The following is a 14,938-nucleotide window of genomic DNA, read 5'->3' as shown; positions in this document are numbered from 1 at the left end:
TTTTTTGTAGTAAATATTCATTACTATAAAAATAGTCCTATACATATATGGTCTAAATTTAGAATTTAAGACATTACAGGTGAAAATGTATAATTCACCCCCCTTAGCATACAACTTTAACCCCTTTGAGGCACGTGAAGGGGTTGACTTATCAAATTCAAATTTTACCAAAATTATCTTGTCAATATACCAAACAAAATTTCGAGCCCACGAGTATAAATTTTTCAATTTTTTTTTTAACCTCTATAACTAAGGACCACCCTAATATATATATAACTATATAAGAATCTTAATAACCACAAGTAGTTTATTAGTTTCATGTTAATAAAATTAATGTACAATATATATAATAATAATAATTTGACGATAATTTATGATTATAAAAACAATAATAATCATATAACATTAAAAAAAATTCCTTCCATCAATGTTTATGTATATTTGGTTAGAGTGGACAGCATACATGTATGCTATGTTCGTGTATGTGTACTCATATATTAAATTATATCAGCTATCAAAATAAATGTTTCTGTAAATTTATCAACTAATATTAATCACATTTTTAGAACCCAACAAAAATCCGATTATACGAGTTTAACATATTCTACATGACTGAGTTTTTGTATCTATAATATTATAATCTCCAAACAAAAAATTTCACTCTTTACGGATTTTCATCCACATTATTTAAACTATTTGTCGAATTTGTGCAAGTATCGATTTTATAATATTTAGGTTATGATAACACATTAATTCTTTATATTTTTCCTACTATCGTATGAATAGCCGGAGAAAATTTTATAATTATACATCATCAATGAATCAATTTGTTTCTACGAATTCAGCATAATAATTTAGTACTCATTAATACGGTATTAATTGATTTAATGTTCGATGTATTTAAAATTAATCTATTTTAATCCGATGAACAACGACATTATTCCAATGTTGCAAACGGATTGACATTAAGTAATTACTGGTGTTCTACTGATTAACAATAGTCTTAAAATAAAGAGTAGAATTTTCAGCGGACAGGGAATATACTATATAGTATCGAAAAACCTATGTTTCTAGCTTGCGTTCCCAACGGTACATTATACTGGAATCATTTTTCCGATCGATGTTGATTACCACTCTATCTTCACATACTAGACCTTAAGTAAAAAAATGCTTTCCGAGTGGGTTTATTTTATTGAAATTCTATACGTAAAACAAAACGAAGAGCAGAATTGCCGGACCAAAAAATAAATCCTATTTCCTTTCTCATCTTTCTAAAATTTTATCACTACACCACTATACGAATACATGGCCAAAATGTTTTAGAATGTTGAACATTTATGTTAATCTGATAAAGATACCCGTATTAAGTTTTCAATGTTGATTGTTTTTCAAAACTAATCCAATAAGCCGACTATTTTTTGTTTTAAAATTATTATTATACTTAGTAAGTTTTTCTTGTTTAAACCATTGTTTTCCGATCAAAATATATTATATATGTACAATATAAATGCAATATGTTTATAATTGATTCGTGTATAATAATATACGTCCAAAAAATTAATTTTAATTCCTAAATCTTGATCTGTATTTCGTATTGTAAAATAATTATTAAAACTGTTTAATAATTTTAGGATAAAGAGTGGTTCGAATAATCATTAATAATAGCCATAAATTGTTTGTAAATTCGTACAAGTTATAAAAATACTAAAAAATAATAATACCTACTTCAGTTACACGATCGATAAATAATTTGTTTCAATAAATTGATTTAATGACTTCCCTAACTTATGAATAAAATTAGCCAAATGTTTTATTAAATGCATATATATAAATATATTTTTGTTACTAACAATTTTTCTTTAATAAATATAAACTTTTTTGATGAGTAGAGCAAAATAATATTATAGAAATTTTTGTAATAACATTATATCATTTCCGAAAAAAAATCATTTAATACTGTAAAACTATTACCGACACTTAAACGACTTTTATTCGAGTATTTTGTTTTATTTTTTTTTTTTTTTATAGAAATATATAAATGTTCACTCTCAAATAGAAAGCTCGGAATTTATTTGGTGACATCTTATACTAACCTGTGATTTATAGCGTAAAACTAAAACTAGTTTATTCGAAACATTTTTCATATCATCTTTCCAAAATTTTACTCGGCGGCTATTCTCATATTTTTACAAAAATGAACAAAACTCTATTACAGAGGCATAAATTTATAAAAGTTCATTTATATATATCCTAAGGGATGTGTATAATTATGTACATTTTTAATCCGTTACTACCTAAAAATTATATTTTACTTTAGTCAAGTTTAAAATTATATTAGGTTAATTATCAAAACTATAAATATAAAAGTAAATATTTTTTAATTTTAAAATATAAATTCAAATTTTATAGTTTTAAAGAGTCATAATACAATTAAAATAATCCAAAATCGTTCTAAAGGTCTTTAATAATTTTTGAATATTCATTAATACAGTGTACTTAATGCTTAATTCCAGTAAATGTGGTTTATTAAACTATTGATATAATTTATTTTAATTAAATTATGAAGAAGAAAAAACAGACATATTTTGATGTTTTGATGAAATTAAAATCCATGGCATTATTTACGCACCATTACTTTTAAAAATAAGAAAGGAAAAAAAATTAAAAAAATTAAATTTACTAAATTCTATATAGTATTACTATTTTCGGTAAATTTGATTTAGCTGTTTATGTTTATGTACATTATGTTTATACGTAACATACCTTTGTCGAGTTTTCAATAATATTCATGAAATATTTAACTCTCTAACGACGCCGTAATTTTCACAACCATGGCAACCACTTCGAGTTCTCGATGAATTTTCATAACGAATTTCGACAAGCAAATGTTTATAAAAATATACATCACATTCGAAACTAAAATCACCGATATTTTTTTTATAAAACCATTGAAATTCAAGTTTATTAAGACTTAGTGACTTTTTCTTATATACTCAACAAGCTTTCTTCTTTTTTTGGTCTTTATCCCAGTCTTTTATAAGTCGGCCATCCTATAGTGCTTTCAGTTGTCAAGCTGAAATATTATAAAACCAAAATATGAGTTTATCATGTAAATTCATAACTATTTAGACACTCGAGTAATTTATAACTTATTTCGAAAACATAATATGTCATAAATGTCAATTTATCCACCACTTCCACAATAATGAATTTAAACATACTTAAAACCATAAGGTACACCTACGTAAAATCTAAAATAAATTTGAATCAATTATAAAAGTTTTATTTATATTCATTTTGAAATTAATAGAAATATTACTAAAAAGATAAAAGTTTAGAAAATCCGAAAAATGTTAGTTAAATAAAAAAATTGAAAAAGCAAAAAGAAAAACAATTTCTTAGTTTTTTTTATACAACATTGATTCGGTGCACTTATTCAGTATATATCAGTATTCAGAGCATAGAATAGAATACGGGTTGGCTACTATAAACAAATAAAACCGTGTCCTTGGTTGTACATTTATGATAGTTTCATATAAAATTCCGAACACTTTTAACACGTGTTTAGAAATTAAACCCATAGTTTAAAAACTTTTAAAAATTTTGCATTTATTCATAATGTATTATTCATAAAGTTCGCGTTGTGGTTACGGACATATTGTTCATTTTATCCATTGTACATAATATAAGTATAACTTAATTACACAAATTCACGATTAACGATCAATCAGCAAACACACATATCACATTTAACATTTCTATTTTTGCTGGCTGGTTGTTTTGTTAATTTTTATATTAGTCGATTAAGATTAGTTTATTTATTTATTTATATCGTTGAATCAAAATCGATAATTTACTATACTCACAAAATATTTATTGTTGTATTACTGCGAGTTATTTATATTCCATGGTTCATTAATTAATTAATTTTTGTTCCAGCAATATTTAGTTAATAATTTATATAAGCTTACCATTTTTAGTTACCTTTTCTTATATATAGTTTTAAGCACATATACTCACTAATAAATATACACATTGTACATAGAATGTACTACATACTCACAAGAAATTCATAGCATCCATCACGTAGCTCATCAGATTTGCACGGCCACCCTATCAACTTTTTACACCACTACGCTCCGCTGATCGGTTATAACTTATAAGCAACACGTAACAATAAAACAATGACCAGACGTGTTAATTAGTACTATTTATCATTCATCCTCTGTAGAAATAAAAGAAATTAGTATTTATCAATCAATGAAAGTAATTTTCAATCAAAAATGCATAGAAAACTTTTGTGGTGGTATTATTATTATTATTATTATTATTGTTGTAACGATTCGTTAATTCAAAAAGTACTTTCCAGTGAAAGAAAAATCCATAAAAAATATTTTTTTTGTTTTCGTTGAGAATATAAAATAAATTCACAATTATATAACAAAGATATATCTAACGAAATATGTGTTATGCTTACAAACTACGAGTATATTAATAAATATAATTCCATCTTTATACTTCGATATAAACAATAGTAATCAAATACATATTATGCTAACCGTATTTCTAGGACAATGATTTTATACTAAGTATTTCATATTTTAAAATAACTAATATGATACATTTTCCGTTTAACATATAATAAAATTCATCAGAACACTTACAGCAATAGTTCGTTGTTTAGAAGTTTAACTGCATAATCTATACGATTCGTAATCCTACTGACTTGAAAGTAGGAATATAAAAATAAATAATACATGGTAAAAATGTTTGCTAAAATGTTAATATTTGAAAAATGTTCTATTTTCTTCATAGTGCTAGAATTCGTATTGAGGATCATTTTGAATATTGCAATTTGTATTCATGTAATAGCAGAACGTATATAAACGGTGTGTGAGAGGCGATGTTGACGTATGGGACCAATTTGTAAAAAAAAAAAAATAACAAAAAATACGTAGAAAATGAAGCGTTGCAAACATTGTTGGAAAACGGTCATGGATAACTGCGTACTTAGTAATTTGGTAGCATTGTCATTTGGTTCTAAATATTTGGCATTTTGGAGGATTGAGAAAACTCGCTTTCGAAGTGCGACGGATTTCCTCGACCAGTGTTCGGCCATGTTATTTGCTAATCTAACCTAACCTTTTAATGAAAGTATGAATAATGTTCATTGCACAAGTCGAAATACTAAAGTATACTCAAGACCGGATTAAGCACCTATTGGGCCCTGGGACTGAAATTTTATATGAGCCCTTTTGACAAAATATGCTTTACAAAGCTACTTGCTACGCTCGCTGAACAATACATTTATTTAGCTATTTCACAAATTGTCAATTGCATTATAAAATTATACAATTAATAGGTATATAAAATATATGTCTATAAAACTACTAATTTTAATATGATAAAAAATGTGTATCGGCTTAAAATTATTTGGGCCCCTTTCATTTGGGTACTCGAGAAGATCCCGGGGCTACCGCCTCGGCTAGACCCCCCCCCCTTAATCCGGCCTTGAGTATACTTCATTTTTATCGCGTTCTTATTATTTCTAATGAAAAATATAACTCTATTAGTTTCACGTAAACTATATTAAAGCTATAGGAAAGATATTATATTAGGAGAGATATAAGGTAGGTTCGCCAATTATAGAGTCTTGATGAAACTTTGTGTGCGAAATGCAAAAATAAATTTAGTAATAAATCATATGAATCAAATTAATATTATAATATACACAGTGTTTCAAAAGTCTTCATCCAATTACGAACTAATATAGTTCGGCAACGGTTAATCACAGGTTAATGACCGATGTATTAATGGAAAGATTAGATAACTAAGTTTATTTTAAGTTATCTAGTTGATAAATTTAGTACTGCAATGGTTAGTGAACTAGGAACCGTTAATTTGTTTCGTTATGACGACTCCGCAACAAAAAGCGTTTTGCGTCTTACGTTTCAATAAGTGCGAGTCGGCATTAACCGTTCAACATGATTTTCGAAGAACTTAGGGAACTGAAGCTCCTACGGCACAAAGCATTCGATGTTGGCACCAAACGTTCCAAGAAAGTGGTTGTCTGTGTGCACAGAAACACTCAGGTCGATTTCGTACCTCTGACGAAAACATTAAGCATGTTCGACGTTTTCGTTCGAAGTTCATCCCTGGCCACCACGTTCCCTTGACCTCACAAAGTGTGATTTTTTTCTATGGGACTACATAAAAGATAAAGTGTATGTACCACCATTACCTACAAACTTGGAAGAGCTTAAAATCAGAATCAAAGATGCTGTCAATGCCGCGACACTAGAAATTATCAGCAACATTTAGGAAGAATTTGATTACCCTATAGATGTATATCGGGCGGCCGGTGGAGGTTATATTAAACATTTGTAACCAAAGTAAATAAAACTTGACTATTTTAAGAATATATTTTACTTTATTTCACCCTTATATCTTCATTTTTAATATAATTATAAATTTTTGAAATTGAATGAAGACTTTTGATACACCGTGTATATCAAACTGTTCAAAACTCTAATTTTTCCCAAAATAATATTTTCTCCAAACATTAATCGGATCGCTCATTTTGACATATTTGAACATAAAATAAAATTTTTATTAAATAATATAACTTTAAGGTTAGTAATTTTTAATCAAACAAAATTAAAATTAATTTTCTTAATTTTTCCAAATACTAAAATGTGTAAGACAATATTATACAATTATTTTTTTTATTTTTTTTTTTTTGAAACAAACAGTAAAATGCTATAAAAATAATATCGTTTTTGTGACGTATTAAAAATAAATGATTATTCACTACCGACCGACAATAGCATTAAATTGTATAGTGTCATATCAATAATAAATGCGTTACAAGAAAATATGATAATTAATGTCGACAATGACTATTCAACAACGAAAATGCCTGATTTAGCAAGGAATTGTCATAATTGACTAGTAATTGATGTTAATTCCTTAAAAAAGAAGACAATGTTGCTAAATATTGCAATTATATTAAAATATTAAGTAAATTAATAATTATTTATTATTTATCAAAATAGAGTAAACCATTATTGTTTCCTATGCGATGTTGGAAAATTTTAATTTAAGTTCTACCATTAAAAACGGTCGCAGCCTCCATGGCCGATTGTTGTAAATGTTAGTGACATATCGCAAAGCTCTTCATTCTTCACATAATAACATACACTCTCCGTAACAATGGCGATAATTTTAACAAGACGATCTTTACCATTGATAGCAATAACATCATACTTACTATAATAAGTTCCTATAATCTTTTGTAGACTTCATTTTGTCGATCGCGGTAGCGTTATTTTGGACTGCTTTATTTCTTCAATTCATTCCTAGTATTCGTTATAAATGAAAAAAAAAACTTACTGTCATTAAGTTTTTTTTTTCAATTAATAATAACATTGTGTTGTCAAATTTAATTGCATTTCGTTTAAATCGACTTTTAAAAATATTTATTAAATACTGTATAAACACCAGTCTTTATTACAGACTGTTACTATACGATGTACAAAGTCCGATGCACAATTATCAATTATTATAAGTAGGGCAGAGGACTTATAGCTCTAAAAGTTCATCAAATATGCACTTAAATATACAAAATATGCTTTTAAAATATGTATTTTAAAATTAATTTTTTTGAACAAAAAATAAGAATTTTTCTGTAGGTAATTATTATAATGAATACATTTTATTTACAACTTTATTTAACAACTTACAAGTTACAATTAATTAATTGGGTTTATTTTATGAGTTTTCTTATCTGGATACTAACTTTAAGCATTTTTTATTATAAATAGTTAATAGAACGTGATTGAACGTATGGTCAAGTGTCAACTGTTGAGAAACACAGTGATTACTGAAATTAATTATGAATATGTCCGATATTGGCGACAGACGTTCTCGTATCAATATTTTGTGCATTGAACAATATTATCTCATCTGTCTTTAAACAAAATCAATAACCCGGCAATCAATCTAATCTACAACTCTCGAGACGTGTTTTTAGGAAAACCATGATGGATCTGTGAAAAGTCAAAAACCGTATTAATATAACTATCAAAATTTAAAATAATTTTAAATTAAACGTTATTTTAGTTGTATAAATAAAAATAATTAAAAACGTCAACGAAAAAATATTGATAAAATGATAAATTATTTAAAATATGCATCTAAAACTATAAAATAGAATAAATATGCCCTTAAAACTAGAAAAACGCAAAATATGCATTTATATGCATAATAAAATTTTAAAATTAGCTTTATTGAAGCATGAAACGTATTTGTTTCGCACTCTGCTATTTTCGTGACTGCAAAAAAAAATATGCAAATGCTACAAGTCCTCTGCTCTAATTATAAACAATAAAAATAAATATCGAAAAATCGATAGAATAATAACATAGTTGAAATTATCTGCAGTCTGCTCGATCAGTCGTGTCAATTTACAACATTGCTTAAAATAATACAGAAATTTAGATACTACCAGTATCGCCGAACACGTACTTTTATGGGACAGTTCGCCCCTTTATTTAACTATGGTGGTGGGTGTCTAGTGTTTGGGTGGGTGTGGGGTGGGTTGGATGGATAAATTACACTCTAGTTAATAAATCTTAGGAATGTATAAATTAGGTGACAGTCGATTTGTAGATGGTAGAATACTATGATGCGATAAAGCAATTCACTTATCGATGCATGTCTTTATACTATATCAAGTATAAAGACGTACATTGACATTTATATCTATTTCTCACACATGATGAAGCTAAACGCCTCTCGGTTTTCAGTGTTTAAAAGTGATTATACAGCATGCAAATACATCTTTTAAACATTTTAAGATAGTTACTTAGATTACCAATAGTCCAGTGAAACATTTTTGAAACTTTTTTTTTAATTAGTTGTTTAAATAATAAAATAAACTGTTTTTTGTTTTACATTTCTTTAATTTTAATAACGTATTTAATATTTAATTAATTAAACCTATATTTATATACGCTTCAAATTGATATTAAGTGTTTTCTCTAAAACCACTATAAAGTAGGTAAGCAATAAGACTGGTAAATAGGTAATAATTAATACCTAATTTATAATTATCATTTTCAGTCTGAATGATTATTTATTTATGATAAAATATGAGGCATTTTACTCCATCATAATTTATATTATTATTTTGTGCTGTTTTAGGTGGCACATTTAACAATATATACAATTGTATTCTAAAATAAATTTAATAGTTTGGGCTGTCGGTTATAACCCCCTACTCCCCTGGATATGTCACTGCTGAATAATACCTACCTAATAGATGAAATTGGAGTGATAAATTGCGAGCGAAGCGAACGACTTTATAACGGTTAAATTTACAATATAATCATTCAATCATGTAACCTGTCATTATTTTGCTCTAATTTTTTGGGTAGTGGCATAAACAAATTTTTATACTTTGCCCCACCAAATAAAATATAAGTCGGCACCACTGGATTCAACTACGATATATCCAACAATGCCTAACATCATCAGGAATAGTCAATAATAACTAGAGAATGATGGCAATTTCTAAATGATCATCTTTACTGGTAACATATGTTTACTAGGTTTATTATTTCATTTTCTTCGTCATTTCAAACCGATCTTTGATAGAAGACAACTGAAGTTTTTATGTTGTAAGAATTTGTCTATAAGTTAATGTTAAAAATAATTAAAAATATTTTATCTTTCAAACCAAAATATATGGCAGCCTTAATAATTAACCAAAACCAAGACCATATCCAGGTGAGATGTAGGGTTCAAAGATCCCCATTCCGAAATTTTTATATTCAAAAACGGGACATAACCAATTCGGCATAGTTAAATAAAATACTTTTTCTACACGGGAACCAATTCTATACTAAGCAATTTTAGTATACTAAAGGGGAGGATGGTGGTAGCTTGCTCGTAGCCCTCTCTGCGTGCGTTTAGTTATATGTGATTTCGGCTTAAAACTAATGCATCAATACCACCACTAGGCGCTGAAACCCAGTAACCCAAATCAACGCCATTGTCAGCGATGACAAATAAAAACAGTCCATTTAAGGACCACCTAACGCTAAGTATTGGTGGCGACCTCAGGGTGTGTCACTTCAATATTGAAGGAATTTCAAAATCAAAATGTGCAGTTTTGTCAAAAATTATGAATAAGGAAAGGGTCGATGTAATCGCACTACAAGAAACCCACACATTAAACGATGAGGATATAGGAAAAAGGGAATTCATACAAGGATACCTACTACTTAGAGCGATACACCACAAACAATACGGTGTGGCCACATATATTAAAGAATATATAGATACGTGCCGGATTATTTTCGAAGATAACCAAGATGCCACGTACTGGCAGCCCTCATAGGGATTGGGACTGTCGCTTATATATATAAGCCACCTATCACTCAAAGGAAGACCCCACAATTATAACATTCGATCACCCTGCCTTATACATAGGCGATTTTAATAGTCACAGTCTAGAATGGAGGTACGACGAAAATGATACTAATGGAAACAAACTTCAGGAATGGATAGTCCTACACAACATGCAACTCATATATAACGCCAAAGCTAAGGGTACTTTCCTGTCAGCAAGGTAGTTAAAAGACTATACCCCGGACTTGAGCACAGCTTCTAAGATCTCCTTAAGCGACAACACTATAGTAACGAGACACATCCTGAGAAATTTCCCGTATAGTCAGCACCGTCCGATATTGCTGAACAACGAACTACAAATCACATAGATTTGATCCTTACCTAAACCACGTTAGAATTTTAGGAAGGCTAATTGAGTCGATTATGGAAACGAACTAAACCATATAATCTCTTGGATCCCGCCTAAAGCTAGCTCTTACGATCGATTAGTGTGAGCTATCAAATCAGTAGCGAGTAAACATATCCCTAGGGGCTTTAGGAAACTTTACATACCTGGCTGGAATGAAGACTGTACAAAACTATTTGAAGATTTTTAGAAAAATAATAACAGCACAATAGCAGATGATCTCATTGGCAGGCTAAATACTATAAGAAAACAGAGATGGAGTGAAACTACTACGGAATTAGACTTTACTCACTCGAGTCATAAAGCGTGGGGCCTGATGAAGAGACTAGGAGACCACAGTCATAGCAAGAAGAAACAAGAAATTCTAAGTGCAAATGAGGTGGCATCGAGAATTATAGAGATGGGCAAAACTCGATCATGCAAAGTTCACAGTAGAACCATAAAAGCAGAGCTTAGATGTCAAAAGAAAAAACTACAACAACATACAATGTTTGGTGCACCCTTCACGCTCGATGAGGTTAATAAAGCCTTAAGCAAAACCAAATTAAATAAGGCAGCTGGTTTTTATGGGATATACCCCGATTCATTAAACACGCTGGTCCCAGAGTACGGAAGTGGCTATCTAAATTCTACAATGACATACTAGACACAACAAACATTCCAAAACAGTTCAAAAAGGCTAAAGTTATCGCACTTCTAAAGCCGGAAAAGTCTGAAACCGAGGCTGCAAACTACCGTCCAATCTCGCTGCTAAGCATCCCATACAAGATCTTGGAGAGACTCATACTGGAGAGAATACAGCCTCATATTGATGAAATTATTCTGGTAGAGCAAGCGGGCTTCAGAAACAACAGAAGTTACGAAGAACAGGACCTCGCCTTAACAACACTAATTGAAACCGGCTTTCAGAAGAAGTTAAAAACCAGCGTAGCCTTCATTGACCTCTCTGCTGCGTATAACACGGTCTGGAGTCATGGACTGCTGTACAAGTTTAGTAAGGTTATCAATTGCAGTAAGTTAATGAGGTTCTTGGAAGGAATCCTTGTAAATTGACGTTTCCAAGTTTACTTAGGTAATAAAGAGAGCAGGTGGAGAACAGTGAAAAATTGGCTCCCTCAAGGATCAGTCATAGCTCAAACATTGTTCAATCTATACATGTACGATATCCCAATGACAGAAGGACTTAAGTTCCAATTTGCGGATGACATAACAATAGCATTCCAGTGTAAAGATTTAAAAGACGGCAGCTGTGCAATCATAACCAAAGACCTAGAGTTAATGAAAACATACTTTCACAATTGGCGCCTAAAGCCAAACCATAGTAAAACAGAAGTTTGTGCATTTCACCTCAACAACAGATAAGCTCATGACAAACTTGAAGTTGAATTTGACGGTATAAGTATAAAACATAATTATCTGCCTAAATATTTGGGTATAACACTAGACCGCTCGCTTACATTTAATGAGCATGTAAGTACCCTCAGTAAAAAGACCCGGTCCCGGGTTAAACTGGTACAAATGCTTGCTGGAACAGGCTGGGGTGCCGATGCTAAGACTTTACGGGTAGCAGCATTAAGCCTAGTTTATAATACAGCAGAGTATGGGTCCCAAGTTTGGCTTAATAGCACATATGTAAGCAAAATAGATACGCAGCTCAATAGCGTAATAAGAGTAATAAGCGGGACAGTTAAATCTACACCACTGTAATGGCTACCGGCACTAGCAAATATTAAACTACTACATATTCGTAGGAAAGATGTACTTGTAAAAACCATTAAGAAGTCTGTAGATTACAAGTGTTCACTTTTATACCAGATGATGCTTCAAACACTTAATCAACGATTAAAATCCAAGAGCCCACTTGTTGAGCACGCCAGAACACTGATAATTTTAGGGTTTGATAGCGCCGAGGAATGGTGAAAGAAATGGGCAAGCTTTACACCACCAAATATAAGCTACTATGTGACCCTAATAATGGAGTTCTAGGAATTAATCTTCCTCGTTGTACCTGGTCCACGTTAAATAGACTGCGTACAGGTCATGGTCGGTGTGGTTACCTCCTAAATAAGTGGATGTTCCAAGATAACCCAGTATGTGACTGCGGAAATGGGGAATAAACAATAAATCATATAGTAGTTGATTGCCAAAGTAGAAAATTCAACCAAGGTTTTGAAGGCCTGCATGCAGTGACACCCGAAGCAATTACCTGGATTACGAACCTCGACATCTATTGATGAACCCACATCGCAAGAACGACTCACCTTTATTATTATTTATGATTTTCGACTTATTATAGTTTTATTATAAGTTATACCTTTATAGATTCATATCTCTATCATGTTTTGTATTGTTTTAGTTTATATTTTAGTTAGAGTTTGATAGTTAAGTTGATTTGTGTTAAAAACCATACGAAATAAATAAAAAAAGTATACTAAAGGATCATCATTATGCAGAGCAATTTGATACTGCACAGCATAAATCAGGGGCAAAATGGCCCACCGGGATATCGGGAAAAATCCCGGTGGCCTGGAAGCTGAATGGCCTGCTAGCCTAGAGTGTAAATAGAATAAAAATATAGGAAAATAATGGATAATGCAAGAATTTTCTATCGTTTCTCTTATATATTTATATCTAATTCTTTCGTGCACATGAATATGATATCGATAAGTGATAATCACCATAAACGGTATCGAGATTTATCGGTGTACAGGGAATCTGGTAAGATAATAAGACAACAATCAAATATAAAAATAACTATTGGGGTGGATGACGTATTAACGTATTAATCAGTGGCGTGGTGAACGACATTTACCTAATGCAATTGCTTAGCCCTAGAAATTTTCTGGGGAGGGGTGGATGGGTACCCATTGGCTCTTTGAAATTGCACCTTTATTTAGATTAGAATAAACATTATCTGAAAAGATAATTCCAAAAATGCTAATAGGTGAATTTTACTGGAATGTAGTGAAACCAACTGTGCCATATGGTTCAGAATATTGGGCGGGAGACAGAAGAAAACAACAGAGTATGAGTGTTGCGTATACGAAAATGCTTAGATGGATGAGTGAAGTTACTAAAGAAGATAGAATAAGGGACGAATATACGAGAGGTAGAACTGGTTTAGTGTCGATAGTAGACAAGATTAGAGAAAATAGACCGAGATGGTTTAGGCATGTGATGAGGTGAAAACAGTACCGTCAAAACTGGGTGTGCAGAGTGTGCATTGCACACAGGCCCCGGGCCTCATACTACATTATGGGGCCTCAAAAGGTCCAATAATTGACATGAATATATCAATATATAATTTATTTTAATGAAACCAATGTTATTTACTAACTTTACCAATGCCCCTTGCTCCGCATCTTTCTAGGTTATTTCATTATATTCTCATATTTAAAATATACTATAAATATAATAAAAAAATTATATGAAAATAATGTATAGGTTCTAATTGTTTTAATGATTGTATACTCTAGTAAACTACCTAGTTTTTTTTTGCCCAATAATACACCCTAAGTATATATATATATATTGTTGGTAGATAATAATTATGTTATATTTTTTAATTCTCTTTTGGTATAATATTTTAGAGTAAATTATTTATTTCAATAATAAACTATCATATTTATTTAGGTATTTAGAATCGTATTTTATTCAAACTTATAAATTTTAAAAATAGCTCCTCATCTAAAAATTTTAATTTAAGTTAAAATTAAATTTTTTTAGTTGCTATTGAAAAATTTATAACGATAAGAGGTCTCAAGATTTTGATTTGCGCACAGACCTCGAGTAGTCTAGTTGCGAAACTATGCGAGAGGAAACAAAAACAGTAAGATTAGTTATGAAAATTTACATTGAAGGGAAACAAGGAAAATAAAAACCAAAAAAGAGATAATTGGATACGATCAAGAACGATATGAGAACTGTTGGTGTGTGCGCAGGGGTGGGTTTTATCACTAACCAGAGGGGCTAATGGAGGTTTAAGAATTTAGTTAGTTGCTTTTTTAAATCTATATAAAATTTTAAATTACAAAATATGTTTTTGAGTCCCTCATAAGTAAGTCATTTTTTTCACAACAAAGTTTAAATAGTTAAATTATTGGTATCAATTTTTATCTA

General features: G+C 30.2%; 1 long non-coding RNA gene across 1 annotated transcript; it reads right to left on the bottom strand.

Moving 5' to 3' along the window:
* Positions 1-2,773: 2,773 nt before the first annotated feature.
* Positions 2,774-7,449, bottom strand: LOC112689276. The gene is made up of 4 exons (XR_003149116.1): positions 7,271-7,449; positions 4,064-4,225; positions 2,994-3,073; positions 2,774-2,916 (listed from the first exon to the last, which is right to left on the bottom strand). It is a non-coding gene; the product is annotated as an uncharacterized LOC112689276 (long non-coding RNA).
* Positions 7,450-14,938: the final 7,489 nt, after the last annotated feature.

This window comes from Sipha flava, unplaced genomic scaffold (assembly GCF_003268045.1).
Source record: "Sipha flava isolate LNK unplaced genomic scaffold, YSA_version1 111_pilon_pilon, whole genome shotgun sequence".
In the NCBI taxonomy this organism is placed as follows: domain Eukaryota; kingdom Metazoa; phylum Arthropoda; class Insecta; order Hemiptera; family Aphididae; genus Sipha; species Sipha flava.
Note: the sequence above shows the minus strand (reverse complement) of the source record. Positions and strands in the feature narration are given on the sequence as shown.